Source organism: Halichoerus grypus, chromosome 5, assembly GCF_964656455.1.
Source record: "Halichoerus grypus chromosome 5, mHalGry1.hap1.1, whole genome shotgun sequence".
In the NCBI taxonomy this organism is placed as follows: domain Eukaryota; kingdom Metazoa; phylum Chordata; class Mammalia; order Carnivora; family Phocidae; genus Halichoerus; species Halichoerus grypus.
In genome coordinates this window covers 137271339-137290873 of record NC_135716.1, presented here as the reverse complement: position 1 = coordinate 137290873, position 19535 = coordinate 137271339, and the positions used below count along the sequence as shown (strand labels likewise).

The following is a 19535-nucleotide window of genomic DNA, read 5'->3' as shown; positions in this document are numbered from 1 at the left end:
TAAAATCATCATTATTTTAAAATGTAGTTTTAAATTTTAATTTTTAACTTCAGGAAGTTCTTACTGAGGTTGGTCAACCGTCTCACTTACAAATATCATCCCAGAGCACACTTAACTTACAACTGGTGTTAATTACTGGTAGTCCTACAGGCTGTTATAAATTAAAAAATGCAGGGGTGCCTGGGTGGCTCAGTCGTTAAGTGTCTGCCTTTGGCTCAGGTCATGATCCCAGGGTCCTGGGATCGAGCCCCGCATCGGGCTCCCTGCTCAGTGGGGAGCCTGCTTCTCCCTCTCCCACTCCCCCTGCTTGTGTTCCCTCTCTCGTTGTGTCTCTCTCTGTCAAATAAATAAATAAAATCTTAAAAAAAAAAAAAATTAAAAAATGCATCTATTCTGAATTCTTCTGTTTTGAAGAACAAAGTACAAATTTCCATAATAAAGCATTTCTCCCCTTGTGCCTGTGGTAGACTGTTCAGTGGTGTCAAATATTTTTTGACTTTGATAAAAATGTACTGAGGGTCAAGATCATCTCTTAATAGTTCACACTTCTATTTAATAACCTGCCTCAATGTCAAAAGACACCTCCATCCTATTGCAGTTCCAGGAAGTATTATGCACTGCCATCCCGTCTCCGGATGCTCATCAGCCATGTCCATGTTATTCCATATTCGGTCCATTCCAGAGAAAGGCTAAAGGAGACAGAGGGTACGGATCTTGTTAGGTGCAGCCTCTGACACTATCACTATCAATTGTCTTTTGCTGGGGCTGATCATCACCTCAATTATCTAGTGTCCAGCCTACCTGATAGGTTTTTGCAAACTATAACTCTTCTGTCGATGAGCATGGAATAATGACAGCCAGGGGCAAATGGACAGAATACAAAAGAGATAAACCCAGAAGTAAAATACATAAGTCTATCTCTGCAGATAGACATACAATATGTATTTGGTACCAAGCAATTCAACATAATGTATAACCAGCGGTTTCTGTGCAGACTTATTGAGATTATGCTAATATGCTAAATAAATTAGATAGAACTGTTGGCTTAAATATTTTCCGCATTTTATCATTTCAACAGAAATATACTAAATATTTAAAAATATTGTGATATGCCAAATGAACATAAATATATAGAATTTTTCCTCAAATCATTACGTTTGCAATTTATAGTAAAAACAATTTTCAAGTTAAATAGGGATCCTTTATTTAAGGAAGATATATTTTTTTAAATGATTCCAATTTCAAACTGAAATCATGAATCAAGGAGAAAAGTAAAATACACTGGTAGAGTATGCTGAGGCATCATAGCACTACATATTTTGAGCCATACACAGTTCCACATAACATGAGGAAATAGATTTTAGTACAATATTAATTGAAGTTTTGCCAGTGTGTGGTTCAGGAGGTTAATTTGAAAAGAATACATTACCAATATATTTATAGCATTTAAATAAATTAAAATTACACTTCACACATCAATAACGCAGCTGTTAAATAATATTTTTATTCTATGTAAATCCCATCCATTCATCTCGGTTGTATAATAAATGACCATAATTACGGCGCTTCATTGGGAGGAAGGTCATTGGTAATCCTGTAATTCCTCATTGGTGTAAAGAGAGAAAACAGAACTGTTTGTGATGAATGTATTCAACCTTTTGCATACTTTGGTACTTTGGACCATGCATTAAAATGCATCAGAAATTAAGTTCTTCACTTCCACAGCATTTTTAATCTGCTGTGTTGATTTTTTTTCCCTGGTAACTAAAGCCTTCTTGAAGTGCTTCCTTGACTATTTCTTTTTCCTTCTGGATGCAGATGTGTGTGTGAGCGTGTGTGTGTGTGTGTGTGTGTGTGTGTATAAAATGTTATACACGCTCACACACACACACACATACATAAATACATTCACACATGTGTATACCAAAGAGCATGTCTGCCAAATTCACACTGTCCTATGTCACATAAATCCAGCTCAGAAATCTTTTCTGTAGAAATAATCTTAATTTTCAATGTTTCGTTTTACTTCTAAGGGGAAACATGGTCTTCACATTCCCCTGCACTGTGGCATTATAAATGCGAACTAAAGTTCTCAACCTCGTTTCTAGATGAGCTCTTCCCTTGGCAGATCTCTATTTTCAGGTCACCAGGGAAGGCATTTAGTAAATTTTTTTCCCCTTGAAGAATCTTTAGCTATAACCTGGAAGATCTTTAGCTAACCTGGTTCCCATTCTCCTTTGATGCAAGGATGAAACCTGTTTTTCCTAGAGGAACTAAAGATACATAGAAGTTAATGTGAATGTTAAAAGTAACGGACCAGTGACAAATAAATTACAAAGAAGGTAACAAATTAAGACATTAACTAAGATAGCTATGTTTTAAATTATCTGTGTCCCCTGCTTCCTTCTAACCCTAGAGACTGGTGCATTTTCTGTCCCTTCCAGGAGCACACAAGGCTTGGGCTTTGCATATGGAAATAAGGACAAATGACTGTTAATTCCTAATGAGAAAAATACCAGTGAGCACGATTCCCTATGTGTGCCATAAGGGCTTATAATTGAAAGGTCTTTGGAAAAAAGGGTTCCAAGCAGAGGGAATTCCTTTTAATGAAGCTTGGATTTAGTCCCATTATTCTAATAAAGTGTAATCAATTGGTGCCGACAATCTGAAGGTCTAGTTCAACCTCTGATTAGATCTTGGTTGTTTTTAAGGCGACGGGCATGAGGAAGGGAAACACAAGTTAATAGGCTTTTGGGTCAGTGATCCACACTTCCTGAAGCGAGTTGGGAGTTTTGAAGGAGGGCAATTTGGAAGCTGTCTTAGCATAAATCTAAAGCAAGGCTCTGGCTGTCCAGGGGGAACCAGGCTCTCAGCATTCTTCAAGACACGCTTCCAGCCGATTCTACTCTTAATCCAATTTACTCAGCTGAGTAGGTCCCACTGCTTCAGCTTGCCAACAAATTAAAATCCAGCTTCATAAAAACACCTTGAATTTGGAAGGTATTGGCTGGCCCACTAGACTTGAAACTTCATTTATTCCGGCTAACTTCTCAATTATCTTCCCAGCAGTGGAGATGTGTAAAAGTGCAAAAATCAATAGGGTTCTATTCCCATTCTATTGGAAAGGGAAAAATTAATGAGATAGGACACTCTCTTAATCAGAAATAAATGTTTTAATTCAGATAATGACATAGTTTTCCCTCGCTGAAGGATGACAAATGCTGGGCTGCGCCCCCAGCAGAAGCAGTTTCAATTTTATTGTAAATATAAAAGGTATTGATCGGTGAGATGTACAAACCCCATTGCTTACAAAAGCCATTCAGGGGGACTGGGAAAACTATTAAGCACTGGGTCAGAAATCAATAAACAACACTGAAATGTAGCAGAGGTCGCCCTAGGCTTTGTGGCATCTTTGAAAGCCAAGTGGCAGGAATAGTGACAGAAATGTCTCTTGTGGAGCAATGTTGGGGATGAAGAGGGTCAGATGTTTAATCTCTTCTGTGGTTTGACAGGTCCTGGGAACGGAACGAATGCAGTCTTTCATGGCTGTCTTTGATTTAAATACATGCTGATTCATCCCCTTGCTGACAACTGTATTTATTGGCTTTGGGGCGCCTACATCCATTGGCAGGGAAGATATCAGGGTATATTCTGGAGGCAGAATGGTTGTGTTTATGCAAATGGGCCACACCTTGATTCATCCTCTCTTTTCTCATGAAAAAAACAAACACACACCTAAACTTCTTTTAAACACACCAATAGATGGGAGTACAGTCTACCAGAACGAATCTCATATTAGAGAAATTACAGGGCAGATGATAGAGCATGAAGTATTTTTTGTAACAGCTGACTAAATGTAATATTTCTCCTTTTGGGCTTTTAATTTTAACACTTTAAATTCAAATGTAGTTTAGGCTTCCTTTTCTGAAGTCCTTTATCATGGATTAATATATTCCACAGTCTCCAGAACACCCTCCTTTCATACGTGTTATTTGGGGGCAAAGAGACTATAATTTATCATTATTTTCCTCCCAACATGCCCCCCCCTTACCTCCCCCACCATGGGGTTTTGAAACTAGAAGGTTAACCCAGATTAGAGATCATCCTTACATTTTGAATAGAATTGAGTTGAATCTTTAAATAACATCAAGATAGTGATTGAACTAAAACACACATTTTATTGCTGAAAATGCTAGCCAAGAAATACCCAGAGTGGAGGAAAATTACGTAAGGGAAGAGATTCCATGCATGTAGGTGGAATCCAATTTTTCTAATAAGACATTGATTTGAAAGGTTTAAAGCTGAGTATTGAAACTTTTAACAACATCATTTCAGAAGCAGAGACAAAGCCTCCCCTCCCCAAAAAAGCCAGAGCTGAGCCTTGTGTTACTGGAGACTCTGTTCCTCTCTTGACACGGGTATGATTATGAGATTGGTGAGGGTCAGGCCGCCCATCAGTAGGTGAAGTGTTCAGCTGCTGAGGATTTGAGTTTCATCTCACCTCAGATATTATGTCAGTTTCATGTCATTTTCATCCCCGAGAATGATTTGAGAGCGCTCCTTGTCCCCTGTTATTGTGGTCACTTGACCTCAGATGTAACTTCTGTCGAATACCATCATTTTAACAAAGTCAGGAGTTGCACATCCCTAGCCAGAGCTGACCTTTCCAGCCTGCCGCTCCCCAATTGGCTCTGACGGCAGATTTTACTGCCCCCTCCATTCCCAACAAAGAATGTTAAGGCCTCAATGAATTGGTTCACATTGGAAGTTATGGTTTTTCATTGCCATGACCATTTTTAAAATTGGATCCCCCTCCCCTCTTTGTATTTGGCCTGTAGTATCGGTATTTTTCTTTTTGCATTTGGATGCTCAAACATAGAAAACGACTTTCTGCTTAAAAACAATATTCTGGCCCCCAAATGGCAAGTCCACGTTCGTCATCTAAAACATATCTTGAATCCTTTTCTGGGAGATGTGTTCCCTATTCCCTCACAATTCCTTGCCTCTCTGTCCCTTGTCTCATGTTCTTTTAGCATTTTAAAGTTATCCTTAAATTTTTAAGAAGAAAAGTAATTGGGTCGTCATGATTATAATGAGCTCTCAAACTAGAATACATGTCCTCATCTGGGCCCCTGGACTCACCCTAATGAACTCCTGGACTCTTGTGAAAGGGAGCTCTATTCCTACAGCATATTTGATAAGAGAAGCTGCTGGCCTGAGACAATTTGGGGAACTTAGCCCAGTATGCATAGCAGATGTGAGAAATAGAAAGGGGACCAGAACCTTTGCTTTCCAAGTTATTTCCCCTTTGCTGTTGTGGCCACACCCAACACCAATGCTATCATGCCTGAAGCGTAAAGGCCCTTCTCACTCTCATACTAGGTCGGCATATTAAAAGTACCTGGCATAGTGCCTGCCATCTGGAACATGGGTTGACAAACTTTGTCTTGTGAAGGGCCAGATAGCAAATATTTCAGGTTTTGTAAATTTCTCCCTCTTTCTCTCCTCCCTAACCATCACCACATCGTGTGTGTATGTGTGTGTTTACAAACCTTTAAATATGTAAAACCCATTCTTAGCTTCTGGCCTGTACAAAAAACAGGCTGTACGTGCACTTGGCCCATGGGCCATAGTTTTCTGACTGATTCCTCAACTAGAAAGTGCCACATACATGTTTGTTGATTCTAAGATCAATGCAGGAGGGAACTGTCTACTTTAGGATCAAATAAAACGATGTTAGTGAAAGTGCTTCCCACACCATAGGCGCTTGTTAAATGTTAGTAGTTATTGCCTCCTGGGAGCTTAGCCCAATTGTAGAATGAAAGATGGACTAGTGAACCACTGGTCCCATATTTGAAATACACACTCACCCGAGCAATAGTGTTACTTAAACCATAGTACCTGATTTTCTTAATGAACCACATGGAATTGCTGCTATTAGACCAATTTTGACATACAAAAATGGCAAATTCTATGGTTCAACCTAATATCATGGTCTTCCCAGCCCACCCAAACAGGTATATATATGTCAGGTTAAGAATCTGCTTTGAATCAGGGACTATTATTGATTGTCTTCTCATTCAAGGCAGTATCATGAAAAAACCAAGTACCTTTCCCTAGGTCATGGGGTGAGCTCAGATTGGGACCTGAGGGCTGTGCCACTCACCTCCGACACCACAAAGCCGGGCTCAGAATTACGGCAAGGCCGCTCCTGCATCCTGCCACCCCATGTCGACTTCCCAGGTCTGGCATGAATGTCTAGCTATTGGCAGGTACTACAGTGAGCTTGGATGCTGGGATGTGGAGACAGGAACCTGGGGTGCAATGGAATTGGGGATGGGTGGGAGATCAGGGCAGGCTTTGAGTACAGGGCCTTTGCATATAGCAGGCCCGTAGTCAATTTAAAGATTTGACTTCCTGAGCTGTATACTTTGGAGGAGGCCCCAGGCCCCAGGCCCTAGCCCCAATGGCTGACTGAGCCTGAATCAGATGGTCATCAGATCATCATGTCATAGATGTCATCTCATAGTCCAAATTCCCATGGTTTTAGGAATCATTCCTTCAAGACTTTGGGAACATTTTCCAGACTCTATAATTTGGGAGAACCTTGGATTTTTAAAGAATCATAATTCAATTAATGTTTATTGGGCATCTGCTAGGTGCAGGCACTCTTTAATCCAAATTAGCGTTACGCAAATTCTTCAACACAAGTGAGCTTTAACGCAAACTCTTCAATGTAAGTGACAAAACACAAAAATTCCTGTTCTCTTGGGGTTTCTATCCCTAATTCCATTAGTAATGATTAGTTTTCTAGAGATAAACTGAGTGTGGAAAAGGGCAAGGGGTGCATTAGAAGAGGCTTCTATAATCTAGCAAAACTCTGCAGGAGAGGAGGGAGCCATATAGGTCTGAGAGAGGCAGCACTGTGCCGGCGGGGGGGGGGGGGGGGGGGGCTGTGCCTCAGGTATTTGAGGCGTGGCAAGGAACCTGGTGTGTCACTCACAGTGAACGAGGGGACACCCCGTGGGTCTCACAGCTGATTTTCTCTGAATGTGTTCCCCTTGTTCCCTGCTGGGTCACTAGTGCCTAACCAGGTTTGATAACTTGGACATGACAGTGGGAGGTTGCTCCGTGAGATAGCACTTGTAATCTTTGTTTTCTATCCCAATGAAAAATATGTAGAAGTAGCAGAATAAATGGAGCTGAGATTTACGTTTCACAATTTAGATAATGAATCCCATTTTTTCCTGACAACTCTGTTACCTTTTTCACAATGCTGTTTCCTCTTTGAGTTGGGGGCTCCTTTTTTTTTTAAGATTTTATTTATTTATCTGAGATAAAGCACGGCCGGGGGCAGGAGCAGAGGGAAAGGGAGAAGCAGGCTCCCCACTGAGCAGGGAACCTAATCCCAGGACCCTGAGATCACCACCTGAGCCGAAGGCAGACACCTGACTGACTGAGCCACCCAGACACCCTGGGGGCTCCTTCTTTTGCATCTAATGCTCAGAACAGGTGGGCTTCCTACCTGTTCTGCTTTCAGACTGGGTTCAGGACGAGCCTCCTCCATGATGTCTGACCTGACTCCTCCCCTCCTGAGACAAGTTTGCATTGTCATCTGCACTACACAATTTGGCACTTGGCTTACAGCTTCCTGCATCTTTCTCTGGTGGTTTCATGGGTCTCACTGTCCCCTCTCCTCAGTGACATTGTGAGCCATCTGACAGCAGGGCCAGTCTTAAGCTTCTTCTTGCACATTCCAGGAACAAACTGATAGGGCTTTCCACAAACTGCCAATTGATTTGATAATGAGACTGTGTGTGCGTGCGTGCGTGCATGCGTGTGTTTGTGTGTGTGTGTGTGTGTGTGTGTGTGTTGGGGAAGATAGCTGAGGCATAATCCTCTCTGGAATCAAGGAAACAGAATACATTAACTTTCATGTTACCTTCTACTTCCCTAGGAGTCACTGTGTTCCATGTGTCTGACCCACTTTGCCGTGTAGAGAGCCTTGCTTGATCTGCTCCTTTGGGAAGGCAGTGTGGTGCCATGGAAAGTGCACTGGTTTCAGATTCGGAAACCTGGGCTCCAATCCCAGCTCCCTAATCATCTAGTTGTCCTATCTTGGGCAAATTACTTAACTTCCCTCAGCCTCTGTTTTCTCATCTGTAAAATGGGCATGTTACTTACCTCTAAAGGATGTTGCAAGAATCAAGAAGGTAATGTTTACAGTGCAGCGCCTGGCACATTGTGGGTACTTCACCAATCACAGGATTGCTACTGAAACAGTGAAAAACAGAAACCACAGCAAAGTTTAAAACATTTAATGTGCATATGACTTTTTGCCCCTTGACACTTTATCTTCCTAAGAAGATAAATTAGGAGTTAGTATTAGCCATCTAGAAATTTCCTTAAGTGAACTTCTGGAAGCCAGTTGGGAGGGTGGGGTGATGCACTGGAAGCAGAAGATCAGCCTGGGTAAAGCACAGTTTAAGAAAACTGTGTGAATTTGGGCCACTAGCAGTTGATTAGGGTCAGGAGTGAGGCTGGAGGATGGACAGCAGCTGCATGCTCAAGGGCCTCCAGGTCTCTACTAAAGAGATGGGATCCTACTTACTGGATGATTGGGAGGCATTGAAGGAGTGTGGTAGCTACCTGCATTTATGACTTTCCCACCAACTTCTTTCTTTTTAAGATTTTATTTATTTATTTGAGAGAGATAGAGAGAGAAGGAGTTGGGGGAGGGACACAGGCAGAGGGAGAAGCAGACTCCCTGCCAAGCAGGGAGCCCGACGTTGGGCTCCATCCTGGGACTCCAGGATCATGACCTGAGCTGAAGGCAGGCACTTAACCAAATGAGCCACCCAGGTGCCCCTTCTTTTGTATTTTTATTTCATACAGTAATAAACTGATGTGATCACACTTTTAGAGGAGGTCTGAGAACACACATACGATATTGATTGTTATTAACATGGGGAGGATTTATACAAAAGCAACAACATAATTTTAGTATTCATGTTTTTGATATAAGGTTATATTTTAGGGATGCCTGGGGGGCACAGTCGGTTAAGCATCTGACTCTTGGTTTCAGCTCAGTTTATGATCTCAGGGTTGTGAGATCCAGTCCCGCATAGGTTCCATGCTCAGTGCAGTCTGCTTGTCCCTCCCCCTCTGCCTATACCCCTGCTCATGCTGGTTCTCTCAAATAAAAAATAAAATCTTTAAAAATGTTATATTTTAAATTTCATGGAATCATATAATAGAATGCTAGAGATGAAAAAGGATTTAGTCAGTATTCACTCTCCCACACCATTAAGTTTCTGATGGGGAAACTGAGGCCCAAGAAATTCACCTTGCCCTAGGTAAATTCACAGTCCAAGGACATTACAGAAAGCTTTGTAGTTGCTCTTTATTATGAACTTTTTCTGTTCTAGAAATTGTGCTGGGCACTGCGTCTATACTGCCCTTCACACGCATAACAATCCGTACAAAAGAGATCATATCATCCATTATACAGATATGTAAACTGAGGTGCAGATACCTGAAGAGCATGCAGCTAATTAAGTGGTGATTCGAATTCACTTTTATCTGGATCCAAAGTTGGAGCTCTCACCATCCCACATGGCATCAGCACTGGGAATAGGGCCTGGAGCCGGGGCTCCTTCTTCCCAGCCTCATTTCACACTTGGTTCTCTAAAGTCGTTTCCTGGTTTAAGCCAGGCCAGCACTGACTTGGCTACAAATTGATGTTGATCCACAAATAATTGCTTTTATAGTCTTCACCTTTGGTGGGATGTTGATGTTTCAAGTTTCTACTAAGGAAGAGTCCTGTGCAGAATGCATTGCTTGTGCAGGGATTTTATTGCCATGTTCTTGATTTCATCACGGGGTACCCTCATTATAAGGAACCCTGCGAGAAATTCCTGTCTGGTCTTAGATCAGGATTAATAGGGTTTTTCCTGAGTATTTGACCTGTAAGTATGCTGTCTCATGGATATTGTAAATTGTATGACGGATCGGGTTTCCCTTTTTAGCACTCATTGCTAGAATGCTCAGACCCGAATGTGAATCCCATCCATAGTGAGTATATAGAACTTCACAGTATGCATTGCTGTGTGATAGTCTCATTCCTGGCTTGGTTTTAGGTTCCAAATCCTACTTCTTTTTTTCTCATCTATTTATAATCTATTTTTCCCTGATCTAATTGATACACTCTTACAAGGAACCTTAAATTGTTTTCAGAACAAGGTAAAGTATAAATAAACTAAATAAAATTTAATTCTGTATTGAATATCCAAACCTTTTTGTAAAACCCAGTAGCAGACCCAACCTGCAAAATATTCCTGTCAGTCCTGGTGAGAGAAAAAAGCTTAGAAGTTATAAACTCCTTATACAGAGCAATCACGCCCTGGGAACACACTGCAGGACCCAGGTGGGTACATCCAGGAGATGGAACGGTTCCCTACTGTCCCGTCCAAATGAACTAGGATGCTGTATCCATCCTACCTAATTAAAGAGTGCTTGAAAGCAGGGCCTTTTTCTTGATTTACAAACCCTCCTCATCATCATTTATAGTGCACTGATATGTGAAGGCAGGGAGGAGAGACACTTAAGGGAAGATGGGTATTTCCTTAGATGACATTGGTGGGGGCAAGTGTCACCTTCACACAAGCACCTTCACTGTGATGGCTTGTTAAGGGTTCGGCAGCAGTGGATGGAACATGCTGTGCTTATTGACAAGGCACTGAGCTATTATCCATATTGGTACAGGAATTCAAGGACAGGACACAGATCAAGTGAGCCCAGTAGTACATCTTCCACACTTGCTGAAAGAGTCTTGTTGGTGATTTTCATGCATATGAAACTAGGGAAATGCAACTTTATTCATGTATTCATTCACTCATTCATTTGTTCATTCATTCATTCATTCACTTGACAAACATTTACTGATATAGCTCTTTGCAGGACTCTGGAGATAAAAGAACAAGCAAAGAGACACGGTCCCTGCCCTCCTGCAAGCTGTTTTGGGTAGATATGAAAGATATGGCTATCTGGAAGAAAAAGTATTCCAGAAACATAAAAGAGAAGAATATCATCTTGGTTTTTAAAAAGGGAAAGGGTAAACATTTTGAAATCTGTTTGCCCTGTTTTCCACTGGCTTGGAGATTACTTGAGAGACAGAGAGGGGGCTAGAGAGAGAGAGAGACAGACAGACAGACAGAGACTGACAGACTTTCTCCTCAGGGTAGACAAACCACAGGTAGCATCTTAGAAGTGAGAAAGAAGCTGACTTTTCCCACAGAGGTCTCATGTTCCCTGGCCGAGTGGGATAAAAAAGAAGAGGGTCAGCCTTCTTGTAGCTTTTCCCACCAATATTCAAAGTCTTGGTAATTGGTCTCTACCACTCCTGGCAACAGAACTCCAGAACTCACTGTCTACAGAAATACCTGCAGTTGGTCAGACAGCCCTATCTCCTTCCATCCTCCTCCTTGAAGCAGCCAGTCCCTAAGATCAACCATCACAACTACTAATATCATTATTCCCCAACCAACTTGAACTTTTTGACCCCCTCTCCCTACACCCCACATCAGCACATGTGTGATATATTGAGCAAAACCATACTCAGGGACACTGGTACACTTCTACTCTCCTTCAGGTGGGCTCCTAGTTCTAATCACAACTTCTTTGCCTGTTGGAGTGGGTTAAGTGGTGGGCCCCAAAAGATATGTCTACCTGGAATCTATGAATGCAAACTTATTCAGGAGAAGAGTCTTGCAATTGTAATTAATTTTAAAGATCTCAAGTGACATCAGCCTGGATTATTTGGTTGGGCCCTAAATCCAATGACAAGTATCCTTAATTAGAGAAAAGTGGAGAGAGACCTGAGATACACAGAGAAGACCATGTGAAGATAGAGCTAGACATTGGAATTACGCAGCCACAAGGCAAGGAACGCTTGGAACCACCAGAAGGTGGAAGAGGCAGGGAAGGGTTCACCCCTAAAGACTTCGGAAAGAGTAATACTCCACCAACACTTTGATTTCAAATTTCTGGCCTTCAGAACTGTGAGAGAATAAATTCCTGTTGTTTTAAGCCACGAAGTTTGTAGTAATTTGTTAAAGCAGCCCCAGGAAATGAATAAATCTGTCATTTCTCCTACTTCTAAACCTCACTTAAACCAGAACTTTTAAACCCCTTTCTTCACCCAGTTACTTCTATTGACTCTGTACCCATCCCCACCCAGCCCTCAGCCTCCAGCCTAGACACCTAACCTTGTCCATACTCCAGATTCTCATTCATGCTTCAGACAGGTGTCAACACCAAACCCAGGTCACCACCCCTCCCTGTCTCCCTCTGTTCTTGCTGTCCGGCTAGAGAGATAAAGAACTATGAAGATTTGGCCTCTATAAGTTCATAATGTTAAAGTTCAATTTACTGCTCAAGATTAAGAATACCCCTCCTTCATCTATTCCAGTCTGAAACTCCCTGACTTAATCTTACATGAGAAGACTAAGCCTATGTGGTACATGTTCTAGATCATTCCCATATCTCACATCAAAATCTCTCTCCTGTTTAGCTTCATTTTCAAGGGAGATTTCTCTCAGTTGAAAAGAACCATTTGCTTGACCCTGATGGCCCATTTACCCACTATTCTGAGTCTTACCTTCCTTCCTGCAGAATTTCTCAGGTGAGCAATTTATGCCAACTACCTCCATTTTTATCTTTACGTGCAGCTTCCATAACCCTCTGAAACTTGGTTTTTTTTCTTTATTGACAGCTCTCTGTGATTTATTGCAGAAGAAAATTTACTTTTTCTTATCCTAATTTTTTTTTAACTTTTCAGATAATACTGTTATTCTTCTTGAGTCTCTTTCCGTCAGTGACTTCTGGATACTATGTTATTCTGAATTGCCTTTCTTCTTTCTATCTCCCCCTCTGACTACCCTTTCTTTTGTTGGTTCTTCCTTCTCTTCATGCCTCCAAGGCTGTGTCCTTGCCTTTCTTTTCTATCTTAATGCAACTCCTCAGAAAGCTCAACATTTTTATGATTACAATGATCACATCATTACTTCTTATTCCTAAATTTAGATCTTCTGCTCTTTCCTCACACTCCAATGCTGATCCGCGTCATTGCCAACTAGACATTTTTTACATAGATGTCTCACCACCTCTCTCACCAGCATCTCAGAGTCAAGATGTCCCAAACCAAATCAACTTCTCCATCCGATCTCTCCATCTCAGACAAGTTCTATCACCCAGACTTTTCTCCATCACCCTTGAATTTACTCAGATACCATGTTTTGCCAGCTTCTCCAATAAAGTCTTGCTCATATAATCTCTCTTCAAAAAAAATAATTGTATGTCTGCAAGTCTATTCCAGACCTTCATCACTACCCACACCTCACTATGCATGGCACTATTTAAATGTGTCCCCACCCAGTAAACTATGATTTGCTCCAGGGTGGACATATCCCATTCATTTTGAACCTCTGATGCCTAACACAGGAGCCAGCACATCGAGGCTCATTAAACGTTGTTTGGATGGAGAAATGAATGGATAGATCATTCCCTCAGTCCCTTAGCTCCAGTCCCTACCTCCCACAGACTACCTGTGATCCCCTGGATGATACATTCTTATTCTTAAATCTTCTATTCTTTTAACTATTGTTGTCATTGTAACTATCTTACAGATGATGAAACGGAAGCTTACTCAGGTTAAGAAGCTCACTCAAGGTCCCACAGTGAGAAAATGGCAGCGTCTGGGATTCTATGTTTTTTCATTTGATATGGCTGCCACCTTTGGGACAGTCATGGGAAATTACGCTGGATAGGAAAAGGCCAAATTATGCAGGACTTCGCAAGCCAGCCAAGAAAGTTTGGACTTGACCCAGTTAGAACTAGTCTTCATAATATAGAGATAATAATACATACATCTTAGGGTTATTTGAAAAATCAAAAGATCCAACATATATAAAGCACCTGCCCTATTGTAGGTTCTCAAAAGTGGTAACAACTGCTATTATTTTGAAGTTTTTGTTTGTGTATGCCTTTTTTACCAGCTAGACTTAAAGCTGCTTGAGGGTACTGGTCATAGTTGGTATTTTTCTTATTCCCTCCTCACCTCTTCTTTTTTTAAAAGAGATAGAGAGATCTGTGTTATTTGCAGTGGCTAAGAGCGTGGGCCTGGAGTCCGGCAGGCACAGCGTGGGCGCTTCTCTACCATCCTGCCAGCTGTGAGAATGTGGGCAAGTCTCTGGACCTCTCTGCACCCCACTTTCCTCACTAGTCCCTTGAGCTTAATAGTGGGACCTGCCCAATGGATGATTGTCAGGATTGAATGAAATTATATATACAATGTAGCTTGGTGCCTGCCACAAATTAATTTTCAATAACTAGTAATATTATCACTACTCTTATCTTTACTTTTGTGATATCTTTGCTTGGTGAGAAATTTCTCTTAGAAGTCAGTGTTAGGATTAGCCTAGTTTTCTCTTGAGGAATTGCTGTTTCTTATAGTAATACAAATGACACCAAGTTTCTCTGGCTGCCAGGAAGCTCAAAATCAAACCTGAGATTTAACCATGGCAGCTATGAGGACCCTACTGTTTTTTTAATGTATTTGATTTCTCCTTTTTCTAGTTCTTTTTCTTACTTCCATCTTCATTTCTCCATTTTACTGTTCTTATAAACTGTCTCAAATTACTTCTCTTTAGATCATAGTTTTTCACCCTCTTCTTGGTCATAGTTTCTTGATTGAACCTGTCTTTAGAAAAATCTACATAGAAACCTACCCTCCGCATCCTCTCCCACAGTTTTGCATCCAATTTTAGGACATTCCTGGACTTCCTGAAGCCCACCCAGAATAAGAGCTCCTAATGTAGATTATAATTAGATAAACTAAAAGGGGGCAGGTGGGGCTGGAGTTGGGGTGATTAAGAGAAACTATCCCAGAATCTTAGCATTGGAAGAAGCCTGTGAGATCACCTAAAGTGACTTCCCCCAGCGCTGGAGTCCCTGCTCTGATCTACCTTCTGCTAAGTAGGTAACAGCCCTCTGCTCAACCCATCGTACCTGGGGGAGTCTCCTTGCTCACACACAGATCAGCTCATCACAGCGTGACAACCCTCATTGGTGGGATGCTTCTCCCTCATCTACTGGAATCAGTCACCTTGTGTGTAAATTTGTAAGTACCTCTTCAGCTTTTGGAAGACTGTTGTCATGGCTGCTAGGGCCTTTGCCTCTCTAGATGGAAACAGCCACATCTCCTTCAGCCCCTTCTTCCCTGACAGTTGTCATGGCTCTTGACAGAGTCTGTTTAGTCTGTCCCTTCTGTGGCATCTGCCCAGCCTGACACCTGCTTTCCAAAGCTGTCCCCCAACTCATGGAAATTGCACTTAGGAGTCATATTTACACTGCGTGGCTCCACCCCCTGGCTCATAGCTGATGGAACCCAGTAGAACCCTGCACTAAGCCAGTTGTATTTTCTCCCCCGGATATTTGGAATTGGATTCAGGGTCATTAGTTAGTTTCTGCTGGTCTTTTGAACTGGGGATAAGTAATCCTTGTGGCTGTAGGAACAGCTATCCGCATAGAGCAGAGACCAAAGAATAAAGCAAGTGCTGAGGGGATAGCAGAGGAGAGAGTACAGGTGGCCTGGGAAGGGACAGAGACAAAAAGGGTAATTGCTCGTTCTGGCCAGCTCTCCAGTTCCTAGTTCCACTTTCCTTTCAACCTTGGCTGCCCTCTTGGATTCCATGAAATATCCTGTTACCTTGTAACAAATACACCTTTCTGGTTTAAACCTGTTGAGGTGACTTCTGTTAAATACAAACAAAGTCAGTCTCCCCCTCACCTCCTGTCACGTCCCTTTCCTTCTCCTGCCCTCTGCTTGTCTCTAATTCTTGTGTTCTCATGGCCTTCGTTACTCTGCCTTGAGACTGTCCACATTTGCCTTGCTGCTGATCAAATCTCCCCAGAAATTTAACCCTGAAGCTCTGCTTCTCCTTTGGGTATGGAAGCCTGGCAACTCATCCCAGCCTTTTACAAGGCAAAAAATTTCCTTCTCTTCCTTTAAAATATCCCTTGCTGGACAATCACTCAGGTCTGACATTTGTCATGGTCTCTGGCTTCTGATTCTCCATAGGGAATTTCAAGATCCCTAAATTTTGTGATCTTCTCTCTTACCATGGCCTCAAGATCTGCCTTCTTCCTCTTTTTTAAAGATTGTATTTATTTATTTGAGAGAGAGAGAGAGAAAGAGAGAGAAGCAGACTCCCCACTGAGCAGGAAGCCCAATGTGGGGCTCGATTCCAGGACCCTGAGATCATGACCTGAGCCAAAGGCAGACGTTTAATCGACTAAGCCACCCAGGTGCCCCTGCCTTCTTTCTCTTAATTGCCATAGCTAAATTATCACATTTGCTTACTGGAATGTTGTCCTTACTAGGCTCTTGGCTGCCAGCTTTCTCTACTTTCTGTCACTTTAAAATGCTTACAAAAAATGGTACTTCTAAATGAGATATGGCTTGGTCAGCTTAAGTCCAACAAAGACACATTCTATGATATTCACCCAGCTATTGCCACTTTAAGCTGCTCAGGGGGTATTTGTGCTTTGATGACACTTATGATTTGAAATAGTGGAATAATCACTATGAACTCCCCTGGTCAACCACCTTCAATTCCTCCCTATTTCCCTCAGGATAAAGTCCTAGTTCCTTAGCCTGACAGTCAAAGTTTTCTACACTCTGGTCTCCACCAACATTTTCTTTTTAGCCCCAACTCTGCTATAGGATCCACTTCTCAAGCCAGGCTGTCTACTCATTATTTCCCAAACTCACTGTGGGCTCCGCATTCATTTATTCACACAACCCACATTAGTGCCTGTTGTACCAGACCCTGGGGATAAAACAGTGAACAAGACAGACACAGCCTGCTATTGAACATTTTCTCACTCCATGCTAGTCTGGCCCCATTCCTTTCGTACTAAATTCTACTTATCCTTCAAGGTCCTACTAAAATCTACCTCTTCCCCAATCATGTCTGTCTGAAATGACCTCTCAGTCTTAAACTCCTGTTTACATTTTTATTTGTCCTCTGAAGTTACTTATTACTTAACACCTGGATTTGCAACTGCATCCTGGGTCTCCTGTGCTGGATATAAGCTCCTGGAGAAGCAGCATCATCTGCTGCTTCGTTCATCCCAGGGGGCCATACACAGAGTATTAGCTCAATAAATGCTTTGGATTTATTCCTGTAGCTCAGGCTCAAATTTCCTTACAACAACCACAAATAAATGTGAATATGCCTCTCCAGTGGACTTATATAAGACCTGGTATTTCCATTGGTTCAGCATTCTCATTCTCAGCCAGGTCACACAAGCTACAACACGGATGAAACTAGAGGACATGATGCCGAGTGAGTTCAGTGGTCACAAAAGGACCAGTACTGTAGGATTCCACTTACATGATGTACCTAGTATAGTCAAGTTCACAGAGCCAGGAAGTAGTATGGTGGTTGCCAGAGGCTGGAGTAAGGAGGAAGTGAGGAGCCAGTGTTTAATAGAAATGGAGTTACAGTTTGGGAAGAGGAAAAAGTTCTGGAGATGGATGGTGATTGATGGTCACACAACAGTACAAATGTACCTACTGCCGCTGAATTGCACACTTAAAAATGGTTAAACGGTAATTTTATGTTACTCTTATTTTACCAAAATTTAAAAAACAAACAAAACAAACCCACCAGGTCCCAGGTTGCGTGTGGCTGTGGTCCGGGTCTGCCCACACTGGGCTCCTCACAATACCTTCCGTTTCCAGCTCACTTGGTAGCAGGATAAATACTTGTGGGAGTGAAGTGAATGGCATTATTTCCTTGGAATTGAGAAGGAAAATTAGAAGGGGAATCTTTGAAAATGCTTTAAACACTTCTCACGTTTCACCTTGCCACTGTCTCTTCAGGATGTGAGTGGAAAAAAGTGTCAAACCTGAAAGCCAACAAGAGAAGGCGTTTTCTGGGCTCAGATGAAGAAATCTGCAAAATTAGGAAATAATGTTTGTGCCATTTCTGGAGGCCCTGGACAGGCTCGGTTCACCTCCAAGTGATTTACCTGTGGCTCTCGATGATTATTTACTTGGCTATTCAGTTCAAGACAATCACAGGAATGTACGGCCCATAAATTAGAATAGCTATGAAACACAGGCTGCCTTTATGTAGAAACATAACTTTTGCAGGTATTTTTTTTTTTTTTTTTTTTACAAAGGGACAATACATTTAATATACAGGCTCAGAGTGATCACTCTGTTCTTACTGCCTCCTTTTTAATATCAGAGTTCAGCTCAGATTTCTTGCCTGTCCTAGGTCTTTGCCCTTGTGGCTGACTACAGGCCCAGGAGACACATACTCCCCCCCAAATGCTCCCTGCCTGAGCCCCACTGGGGATCAGTGAGGCTTCTTCCACCACCTCCACCCCCTCTGGCTGCCTCAGTGTTGGGGATGGTGGGGGCTTTTCACAGCAGGTGAACACGGAAGTGGGGTCAACTATGTGGAAGGGGGAAGAGAGCATGGGTCTTGAAGGTGGGCCAAGCAGCTCTGGACTCAGGTTCCACCACACACCAGCACTGACCCCGCGGCAGATGACTTCATCACACCCATCTGTAAAATGGGGCTAACAATATCCCTCTAGTTGACTTACGGTGAGGAATAGAGATAACAAACAATGGCATAGGGGCTGACATTCAATAAACAGTTGTAAAGATATAAAGATTCTAGCTCTTGAGTAGTCTGCATTTTGGGAAGAGTGGAAAAGCCTCACACTGAGCATGGGCAATGAATCAGATGAGAGGAGGGTTGAGGGGACACTGACAGCTAGTGAGGGAGGAGGAGATTTGGGGATCTGACCGAGCCAGGAGCATAGACCACTACAGTAGACAATAGGCTGCCTACAAGTAAGTTTGAGGAGGGCCCAAGGGTCCATCTGAGATCCAGGCTGGCACTGATTAATGAAGAAGCAAGACTTTTAAAACTAGGAAGCATGACGTGCCAGCTAGAGGCAGGTATCTAAGGGGGAGAGGGCACCAGAGCACTGCTTTTGGAGCCACACTGCCAGGATTTGGCCCCTGGCCCTGCCTTTACTAGCTGTTCAATCTTGGCCCAGTTACTTAACCTCTCTGTGCTTTCACGCCTTCCTCTAGAAAATGGAGGTAGTAACAGTATCTACCTCACTTGTAAGGTTGTTATGAGAATTAAATAAAATTAGTATGTGTAAAGCTCTTAAAATAGTTCCTCACATACAGTGAGCCTGAAGAAAAGTGCTACTTTTAACATGATTCACTCCTTTCAACAAATGTTTATTCAACAAACGTGTATAGGGTGGGCATGTGCTAGGAGCTGGCCGAGCGCCTGTGAAGTGGTTTACACAGAACCTTCCCTCATGGAACCGAAAGCCTGGCCCCTAAGGATCCCTTCTTGCTCCTTGCCAATACTAGCCAATAGCTCAGCCAAAATAAGGTTTTGATGCTCCTTCTCAGGGTGGTGATAGGGACTACA

General features: G+C 42.3%; 1 long non-coding RNA gene across 2 annotated transcripts in view; it reads right to left on the bottom strand.

Moving 5' to 3' along the window:
• Positions 1 to 532: 532 nt before the first annotated feature.
• Positions 533 to 19535, bottom strand: part of LOC118535129 (uncharacterized) — a 22967-nt gene continuing 3964 nt past the window's right edge. The window contains exons 2-3 of one of the 2 annotated variants that reach the window (XR_013447575.1): positions 8185 to 8274; positions 533 to 689 (exon numbers count right to left, since the gene is read on the bottom strand). This is a non-coding gene — a long non-coding RNA (uncharacterized LOC118535129). The remainder of the gene's footprint in view (positions 690 to 8184; positions 8275 to 19535) is intronic. The other variant, XR_013447576.1, reaches the window with a different exon arrangement.